Source organism: Pinus tabuliformis, chromosome J (assembly GCF_031772625.1).
Source record: "Pinus tabuliformis cultivar Carrire ecotype Pingquan chromosome J, CPIR1, whole genome shotgun sequence".
Classification (NCBI taxonomy): Eukaryota; Viridiplantae; Streptophyta; class Pinopsida; order Pinales; family Pinaceae; genus Pinus; species Pinus tabuliformis.
The window spans coordinates 1326260719-1326272015 of NC_142295.1; the positions used below are offsets into that span (position 1 = coordinate 1326260719).

Below are 11297 nucleotides of genomic sequence, written 5' to 3' on the forward strand. Positions count from 1 at the left end.
CACGCAAACAGCACTCCTTTCTCTAGGCTCTACGGTTCTAAACGACAGACAAAACCTTGAATTTAACACAGGAGTACCAGGCAAACAGCGCTCCTTTCTCCAAACCATAACACATTCCATTAATAACAAACCCTTGAATTTAACACAGGAGTACCAGGCAAACAGCGCTCCTTTCTCCAAACCATAACACATTCCATTAATAACAATACATTCCATTAAGCGGCACATACATACTCCAGCTTACCCGCGCGAATGTACATCTGTCTCCGTTCAAAAGGACTCGCGTCTGTACCGCAGTAACGTCAAACAATGAACCCAAGCGTGCCATTCATCTCGAACCATGCGAAGCCCGCAGTAAGACCCCAAAACCTTTCCACCCCCAAAACTTTGGTTCGACTTAGGTTATATTGTTAATATATTGAAAAATCACGTCGGTCAACCAACGGTCAGCGATCGATCGATCGCATATAATCCTCGGCAGGGACTAATAACATATTCTTTATTATAATTTTATTTATTGAATTAATCTTTATTATAATGTTATTCGTTTAGAAAAGGTTTTAGAAAGGTTACATTTACTAAATTTTTAACGTATTTTATAGGGATGATAGGTGTAGAGGATTTTTTTTTTTTTTTTTTTTAAAGGAAATTAAGGAAATATTATTGAATAGTATGGGTAGAGTCTTAAATAATTAAGTGGAAGTATTGATCGTAATTTAAGTAGAAAGACTAATTGATGAAATATATATCAAAATATTTTTGTAATTTGGAATTCGAAATTAATTATCAAATTGATGTTTAAAGCTTCCCAATAAGTGATGGCAAGATTATACCAATTATTAAGAGAATAAAAAAGGAAGTTGCTAGGTTTCAATGTGTTAAATACTAAGGAAGATCAACCAATAAAGCTGAATTATAACAGGAAAAGAAAGGAATTCATTAGGTTTTAAGGTGTTGAACACTAAGGGAACTTGACTAAGAGGACAACTTATAAGAATTAGAAAGGAAGTCACTAGATGCCTTAAAGAACAAAAAGCGGGGTTTCATTCTCCCCCATCCCTTAAATTATAAACCAAATTCATAAATTGGAGTGGTATGAGAGACAAATGGTGCATTAGTTAGTAAAAAAATTAACCATGTTACCTTTATGGTACCCTCACACACTCAACATTTTAATGTGGGATCAAGTTGATCAATTGCACTTGAGTTTGACTTTTAATGGATTTGGATTTAGGTCTAAAATATGGGGACTTTTTATGGTTTATTGTTCTATGGTTCCTTGCTCTATTTCATCCTTGTTTAAATTAAGGCTTTGAATTGGGTTTTGGTTATCTTTTGTGGGTTTTCAGTTTGCTTTTGTAGTATCCTAGCTCACACAACTCTACTTAGTGGCTTCATGGTTCTAGGTTGCTTAGCCCCATTTGGTTCATTAATTCGAGTGTGAGTTGTTTCTTGGTTTAGTGGCCTAGAATTCCTTTGTTTCTCTTTAAGCTTATGGTATCTCCTCCCTCTATGTTGAAAATAAAAGGTTAGTGGTTGAATCTCACAAACTAATTATCTTTTTCTATGTTTTCAATTACATAAGGGAATGTTGGAAAGGAGGCATGCAATTGTTTATGATAGATTGTTATTAGTGAGTAGTGGTATGAGGTTTTTATAGATATTATGTAGTGCATTTGAAATGAGCCAAGGGCATTCTAGGAGATATCCATTGTGTGAGAACATTGATATCCACGGAACTTTGACGAGGCAAGAACATTTCATCATTGATAATACAAATTTTATTTTCCCTATTACTAGTAGGATGAATTCCCAAGAGGAAGCTAGAAACATTGATTTTCAATGTGTGTGTTGGTATTCAACAAATAATTGTGACTCTATTTATAAATCCTACTTCAAATGTTAAACTATCAATCGGCTCTATAATGGAGGAGGTTAAAGAAGATAAGACTGCAAAAACAAGATGTGGAAATGATAATTGTAAATCAAAATTTTTAGGCCAACACAGAGAACCAAAAGGAAGCATATGGTCAACATGCCTTTATTTAATACTAGTGTTTAATGTTTTACATATTTTGTCCAATATTAGGAATTTTTACAAAATTTATACAAGTAGTAGCTATCCAAAATCCTTTGTGAAGGAATGTTTTGTTTCTTTAGTTAGTGAATTCCATATTTTGGACAGCTTTGTTTGATTTATTTCTGGACAATGATCATATTTTTGTATTATGATGTTGAGTTGTGTGGCTACAACTACTATCTAATACAAAATATAATTGTTCTTATCTAAGAAAAAATAAAATGTTTGCAATAGTAGTATTAAAAACTGATATTTTTGCCAACCAAAAACTTAAAATCAACCCTCAAATTAAGAATTGGTGGTACTAGCAGCACACCCTTTTTTTCATGCTTAAAATTACAACCTATTTGAATATGTGGTCTTGATAAATTGTCACTATCGCAACCAAAACCTTTAAATCAACCCCAACTCAAGAAATGGTACTACTAGTAACATCCCCTTATTCAATGAGTTAAAATTACAATTTGTTTGAAACGTTGATAAGATCATGTAATAGGAAGGGTGGATAAGGATGGTTGCTTGATCAATAATCTAGATTAGGTATGTTGTTGTTGTAATTAAATCAATATTCAATGAATAAGTCAACATGATAGAACAATTACACATATAATGAAAAAATTAATATCTTATCATGGGAAAAATATAGTGTGGGTAAAACTCTAGTAAGGAAAACAGTTGTGCCTTTGGATCTTTAGTGACTTTTAGAGACAGAATATGAAGGGATATTGTGTTGAGATTATGGTGTTATGGTTTGGACTCTAAAACTACCGCGACATGATTTTATTCCCCTACTCAATCTACTTATTTCTCTTCTTACTCTTGGTTTTGCTCTAGAAATTCAACTAGTAAGTGTGAAATTCAACTAGATAAAAAACATTACTATTTCTTTCCCTCATCCTTAATCTTTATTTGGTGTCCCTTTGTTTCCTTTAACAAAATCCCACTCAACTACCATGGTGGCTTCCTACCATCACTACAACTTCTTGTCTAATGTCATGTCAATTCATGACCAACTTTTCATGATTCTTCCTTATTTTCTCATGGAAACACTTTCTCCCTTGGTTGTTGAGTAGGGAGTTTGGTCGCAAGCCACTTTGTTGAACAAGAGTTTTACCCTTCTACCAAGCAGGGATGTTGAGAAACCTTGACAACTTCCCTTTGTTTGTGAGTCTTCTCCTTTTTTGCTTGATATTTAATCTTACTTTGCTTAGTAACTTAAGATTGTGGTTTCAAACTAATCCACAAAGCATTATTTTGTCCCATTTATCATGTAACATTGTTAAGAATTATTGTAGAGTTGCCCTTTCTTGATGGATGGTTTCACTTGTGCTTAATAGTCATGCAAAAGTTTTTACTACCTGTAATCTAGGAAAATTACATGCCACCCTCCTTTCACAAGTAGAAAACTTATTTTCTTATTGAGCTCAATTTGTGAAGCAAACAACCAAACTTTCTTAGTGACTAGATATTTTCTTCCTATTAAATTTTCACACTTTGTGATTTCCAACTTTTTCCTTTGTGGTGTGTTAGAACCTAGATCTACCTCCTAAAATGTTTATGTCACTAGCAATATCACAAAAGTCTCCAAGAAGAAGTGCAAAGGTGACACCCATATCAATATCAAAGCTTCTCTCACTTTAGGATTGGTACTTTTCCAATATAAGTTGGGTGTGCCTAAATGTAATCTAATTTATTGTGAAGGCTTGCATACTTTGGATTTTGTGAGGGAGCTCAAAGGAATTTTGCAAGGATGGTTAAGTTCATTATGATTTGCAAGATTACCATTGGGTTATGGACTCGAGCTATTTATGATTAAGGGTTAGAAAATGAGAATAGATAAATCTAACAATGTAATGGGTATTCAAAGAATCTTGTTAGATCTAGTTTCTTGGATTTTTTACCAAGAACAATAATAAAATCACTCAGAATGGAAAACCATTAACATGGACTACCGATATAAAGAAACAAATAAACATAATAACAAGAAACTTCAATATTTAGAGTTACTTAGTTACAACAAACTATGAATAATCAATTTCTTATCATTGCGCAGAGACGCACATTCTACAACCCAGTGTGATCCTAATGTGTAAGTATGTCATGCCCTCAAAAAATAATGTCGCCCAAAACATTCACTTGAATCTTAAATAGGTAATGTGTTTAATAGCTCTTTTATCATATAAGTGAATTTGAATGGATCATAAATTTACCTTTAACAAAGAAATTTACCACATTAAAGTTCCAAATTAGGTAAAATTTTAAACAACTTTACTCTTTACTCAAGTTAATGCCATTTCTTAAATCAAAAGAAAATAGGTTAATTCAACACAAAAGAACATGCTTTAAAATCTTTTAATTAAATATTTGTAAAATAAATTTTTAAAAGGAAAAACCATATATATTAATTTGATGTAGTTTTATTATACATTTTGTTATCATGCTATTAAAAAACATCATTAAATCTAATATTGATATTAAAATATTAATATTAATATTAAATATTATATTAATATTATTAAATTTAATAACTTTGGATTAATACAATATTCAATTTAATATAATATTCATTTTGTTATATTATAATATATATTAATATATCATGATATATAATTAACTCTAGATATATGTGGAGGGACGAACAAAGACATAGAGTGATAGAGGGAGTGACAAGGGAGAGATGGAGATAGAATGAAGGAGAGGGGAGATGAATAATAAAGAGAGAGAGAAAGAGAAGAGGGAGAGAGGGAGAGAAGGGTAAGTGAGAGAGAGAGGGAGACAAAAAGATGGGGTGGGAATAGGAGAGAGGGAGGGAGACAGTGACAAGGCTAGAGGGCAGAGAGAGAGAGAGAGAGAGAGAAGGAGGTAGGAGAGAAAGGGAGAGAGGGGAAGGACCAGAGAGAGGACTTGAGGGGGAGGGACAGAGATATGGAGTTGGAGGGGGAGAGAGGAAGTGAAGAATAAATACATAGAGATAGAAAGTGGAGAGCGAGAGATGGAGTGATAAGGGAGAGATGGAGAGAGAGAGTGTTTATGTTTTGGGGTGAGATAGAAAGACAAAGAAGTGGAGATGGAAGGAAGGGGGGAAAGAAGGAGAGAGGGAGGGAGATAGTGACTGAGTTGGAGGGCGAAGAGAGAGAGAGAGGAGAGGGAGACAGAGGGAGGTGGGAAATAAAAGGGGAGAGAGGAAGGAAGATAAAGAGGGCATGAGAGGGAGGGGGGGAGAGAGGGAAGTAAGAAGAAATACATAGAGAGAGAAAGGTAGAGAGAGAGAGAGAGAGAGGGAGTGATAAGGGAGATAGAGAGAGGGGGGGAGAGGAAAGAAGGAGGGAAGAGAGATAGAAGGGGGAGAGAGGGAGAGGGAGAGGGAGATAAAGAGGGAGGGAGATATAGGCAAATATGGAGAAAGAATGTGTATGTTTTGGGGGTGATAAAGAGAGACAAAGGAGAGGCAGAGGGGGATAGAGATATAAATGGGAGGTGAAGAGAGGGAAGAAGAGAGAAATGGAGAGAGGGAGAGAGCGAGGGAGAGAGAGATAGATATGGAGAGAGAGTGTGTGTGTGTTTGGGGGGTGAGATAGAGAGACAAAGGAGAGATGGAGGGAGATATTGATATATATGGGGGGAGAGGGAAGAATATTTCTTGGGCTAGATGCATTGGTTTCAGTATAGATTATGATTTCTAATCTTATTTTATTGCTTGCACTAAATGCATTGATTTCAGTGTAGATATTGATTTCTAATCCTATTTGATTGCTTGCACTAGATGCATTTATTTTTGGGGTGAGATAGAAAGACAAAGAAGGAGAGATGGAAGGAAGGGGGGAGAGAAGGAGAAAGGGAGGGAGATATTGATTGAGCTGGAGGGCGAAGAGAGAGAGAGAGAGAGGAGAGGGAGATAGAGGGAGGTGGGAAAGAAAAGGAGAGAGAGGAAGGAAGATAAAGAGGGCGTGAGAGGGAGGGGGAGAGAGAGGGAGGTAAGAAGAAAGACAGAGAGAGAAAGGTAGAGAGAGAGGGGGGGGAGTGATAAGGGAGATAAAGAGAGAGGGGGAGAGGAGAGAAGGAGGGAAGAGAGATAGAAGGGGGAGAGAGGGAGAGAAGGGGAAGAGAGAGGGATAGGGAGATAAAGAGGGAGGGAGAGATAAGTAAATATGGAGAAAGAATGTGTATGTTTTGGGGGTGATAAAGAGAGACAGAGGAGAGGCAGAGCAGGGTAGAGATATAAATTGGAGGTGAATAGAGGGAAGTAGAGAGAAATAGAGAGAGGGAGAGAGGGAGGAAGAGATATATAGATAAGGAGAGAGAGTGTGTGTGTATTTGGGGGCTGAGATAGAGAGACAAAGAATGAGAGATGGAGTGAGATATTGATATATATGGAGGGGGAGAGAGGGAAGAAGATTTATTGCGCTGGATGCAATTGTTTCAGTATAGATGATGATTTCTAATCCTATTTGATTGCTTGCACTAGATGCATTGATTTCAGTGTAGATGTTGATTTCTAATCCTATTTGATTGTTTGCACTAGATGCATTGATTTTTAACGTAGATGTTGATTTCTAATCCTACTTGATTGCTTGTTTTAGATTCATTGATTTAAGTGTAAATGGAGTTTTCTAATCCTATTTGATCGGTTGCACTAGATGCATTGATTTCAACATAGATTTTGATTTCTAATTATATTTGATTGTGTGTACTAGATGCATGGATTTTAGTGTAGATGTTGATTTCTAGGCTTATTCGATTGCTTGCATTAATTGCATTGATTTTAGTGCAGTTGTTGTTTTCTAATCATATTTGATTGCTTGCATTAAATAGATTAAATGTTGTTAATCTTAAGGTTGTAAATTATTAAAAATATTTTTCAAGATTAGTTAGAGGGGGGAGAGAGGGAAGAAGATTTCTTGCACTGGATGCATTTATTTTAGTGTGGATGGTAATTTCTAATCCTATGTGATTGCTTGCACTAAATGCATTGATTTCAGTGTAGATGTTGATTTCTAATTATATTTGATTGCTTGCACTAGATGTATTGATTTTAGTGTAGACATTGATTTCTAATCCTATTTGATTTCTTACACTAGATGCATTGATTTCAGTGTAGATGTGAATTTATAATCCTATTTGATTGCCTATACAAGATGCATTGATTCCAGTGTAGATGTTGATTTCTAATCTCATTTGTTTTCTTGCATTAGATGAATTGATTTCAGTGTAGATATTGTTTTCTAATCTTATTTGATTGCTTGCATTAAATGTTAATCTTGAGACTATAGATTATTAAGAAAAAAAAAAACAAGATATATTTAGTAATACCTAGAGGGACCCTATTAAGAATTAATTAGCTGACAAAAGTTGTGATACCTAGAATTAAAATGAAATAAATGTATAGAATCAATCCTCCTAGATATATTTATAAAAATTCAAAGCAAATCAAAATATTTTTGAAAAAATATGTGACAATTGTTTGGATGTAAAGATTTTATAAATTTGGCCACTCATTAAAAAATTCAAAAATACATTATTTCTTGACTTTGCAAAATAGACTATAGATAAAAAAAATCATCAAAATATTCTTGAAGGAAATTAATTATTTCAAACACTAGCAAAGAAACAAATTATTTCAAGAGTAATATTGACACAGAAAATTATTAAAACTACTCATAAAGATATATTTAGTAATACATAGGGGGATACTATTAAGAATTAATTATTTGTCAGAAGTTGTGATACATAAAATTAAATGAAATAGATATGTAGTATCAATCCTCAAACTATTGAAAAGATTATCTCTCTTCTTCATCTCCAACTATTTGTTATTAGATAATTACATACACATAAAAATATAACGCAACAATTGTAACATTCACAAACAATATCATCCAAATCCAAACATGTAAACACACAAACCACTCAAAACATCCAAAAATAGATGTACAAACCATACGGCAAGCAACACAAACTAAATTAAAGAAGAGAGTGATATGGACATGCCAAGCAAATAAAACATAATGTGAATTTTGAAGTCAATCTCAAACATATACATAATAATGATAAAAAAAATATCACATTGTTAACCTCAACTAGAACCAGCTTAGATCCATTTAACATTGGATCTATCTTGCGCAGAGAGGGATCAAATCCCTTGAGGTGCAAACATTTCCTCAAGTTCTACACTTTAAAATAAAGGTTTGCAGCTCAAGGGATTTGATCCTCTAGATGTATGATAGATCTGGTATTAGATGAATCTAAATTAATTCATAATTACAAAGAAACGTGAAGAGATCATCAAAATCGCTGCCTATCCTAATAAAATTTTATTAAGATACCATCCAAAAAGAAACTACAATGAGATTAGTCAAGGGAATCTTTAATTGCATCCTTGAAATAATGAATCTAATGTAAAAACAACTAAAGCATGAACGACTCAGAGATAGAGCCAATGGGGGCGAGCAGCATAATAACATCCAACCTTGACGAATCATAACATGATCGAACATATGTATATGCATAGTGAAAGTGGGCACATCCAATGAACATGGGCGAAAGTGGTATGAACTGATCATCAACGAACTCGAAGAAAACAACAGAACAGAGAAACATTCACTATTGCACGTACTACGTATTTACGGCTCAATTGGGTAGAGTTCATAATTGTCTACCATCTAGGTAGAATGAATGCATTTAAAGCCTAGAAAAAGATATTTTCACAAATATGTACACAAAAATATCTTGACAAACAGTTTGACTACGCTATCACAACAGTGTGATTTAAGCTTTGCACAACTCAAATAATTCCACCCATCCTGCGTTAACACGTGTGCACAAGAATAAATACGGTCGCTTGCAAACGAAGTTATGATTCATTTAAATTCAAGACTCGATATTTATATTATATATTTGTGGGGGCCCGAACCGAATGGCGAGCCCTTCAAAAATTCTCGAGGGCCAAGGCGTGGCCCAGGCCAACGAGGGGGGTTGGAAATAGTTTTCAACCAGCAATTGACGCGCCTCGGTTTTACCTCACTAGCTGCGTCATTGCCCCAAGCGCAAAGATAATAGGTATAACTTTCCTCCCCAAAGATGTACTCACCCTCAAGGCTCATTTTGTTTCCCTTTCACATGTGGGACATGATAATGCAGTGTAAGCACCTTTTTCTCGCAAATAATCTCTTGATCTTATCGTTAATAACTATAAAACGAACCAGCCATGGAAAATGCTTCACGTCTGATGGTGGGTTTTATGGGTCATAAGGCCAACTCTATCTATCTTTAATTGGGTACATGTCAATGTTCGGTGAGATCTCATCCATCATTATTTAAGTAGGCTCTCGAGAATTCTCCACTTCTAAATGTATAGGGGTAACCCTCAAAACTTCTTTCGAGCGTACAAAATTAGGTGGTCAGTATTGTAGTGCTCTCTTCATCTCACTTAATTTAGTGGCAAGGCCTCTCCTAATTGGTAGGACTCTACAAAATGGGCAAGCGTGTTAGAGTGGCAACACATGGCTCGTTTCTTCTGGTGTAAGGTGCCGTCTCTCGGCTGCCAGTAATCCAAGAGTTGACACAAGAACACCATATCGGCTCCTAGCAGGGGTTAAATTTGACGGGTGACCCTACCCGTCAAGGAATTTTTTTATGACGTTTTTATTTTTAAACTGCCCATCATATGACTTTTAAAATTTATTTGTACAAGTTTCATCTAATTTCAAATTGTACAATAGAAGAACAATAGTTGTGAAATAATTTTCAAACCAGAAACATAATGTGTATGATTTTTCGGTTAGATACAACGACCCTTTTGGTGGCTCCCCCAACAACCGACTTTGCAGACAAGAAGTTGTGTTCAACCTCATTTCGGACAAAACCCAACAGTCTAATGCTATTTACTGCACAAACCGTTGTTGAAAGTCCAATGGAATTTTTTACAACAAATACAAAACAAAGCTCAATTTTTTACATAACCCACTACTCAGAATTCAGCTGGTTTAATATCCCACTAAAGACAAATGGATTCAATGCATCAAGCTCTACTGAAATTTCAAACATATAAAAGACTTACTGCGCAAAATTCATGGGTGTAAACCCCTTACTCAGAATTCAATCACAGCAAAATCCTGTGATACCCACTTTCCAATGCAAAACCCAATACTTAAACATTCATTCAATGCGAAACCCAACAGTCAAATATATGGACAGAACTTGGACCGAACTGCACAGAGGGCAGTCAAATTTCAAGTGACTGTTGTAACTAGTGAATTTGTTGATTCTCCCACACTTCTAAATTGAATAGAATGAAGTGCCCACTAAGTAGTGTGGCTGTAGTTAATAGCACAGAACCTTGACAGAAATGCAGGAACATAAAACAAATATTCGGGTTCTGAGATTGAAACAGTGGGAGGGTACTTACCATGCGACCGTTCTCCTTAGGTGTTCACTTTGAGCAACGATCGCACCAACTCCACCTCGTCTGTGCTCTGTGAACTGGTTTGTTAGGTGCTTTTGTTTCTTTTCCCATGGCGCGTCTACTATCATTCGTTGTCAGCGTGTCATAGTCATCACTATTTTTGCTCTCTTCATATGGAATATTGAGGTAAAATGTTACAACTTACAGGCTACAGCATATCACAGATTCACAAGTGATCGGGATTCGGTAGTAAATTGACGATAAAGCTTTAAGCGATAGATTATTTCCCTGCGGGCCGCGACAGGACTCATTAATGGAATCTTGTACATATTAAAGTTTACAGGTGGTAAGTTGGTCACTGGTAACAGTGGTAAGTTTTATTCTAAATGCTCAAGCGATAAACCCTAATGTGAATTGAATGCGAATTGAATGCAAAATCCTCAGATCTGATAGCCAACCGATCACTGTACTTTGTCAATAAACACTAAACTTGCAAGTTGCCCCGGCCGGAGTCTAGAGATTATAAATTTATAAGGTTACATTGTTACAGATTCACACCATATTAAAAATGCCATAGTTGTTCCAAAAAGTTCTGAGTTATATTAATTATTATTAATATTATAATTATTTCACAACAAAATCGCCACATCGTCAAGATCCCTGTAGGCTGTGAGGCGATGGCACAATGTGAAATGATGGGCCACTAACAGAGTGATTAAACCTTGATGTAGAGTGAAATAATGGGCCACTCAACCAGGGACCGATTACTTGAAGCGTGCCATATATATATGTGGGGCTTAAATATCAATTTTAATT

General features: G+C 35.3%; 1 non-coding gene across 1 annotated transcript; it reads right to left on the minus strand.

Annotated features, from left to right (window-relative positions):
• Positions 1-8982: 8982 nt before the first annotated feature.
• On the minus strand, positions 8983-9131 carry LOC149232165 (U4 spliceosomal RNA). Its single transcript, XR_016248533.1, has one exon. It is a non-coding gene; the product is annotated as a U4 spliceosomal RNA (small nuclear RNA).
• Positions 9132-11297: the final 2166 nt, after the last annotated feature.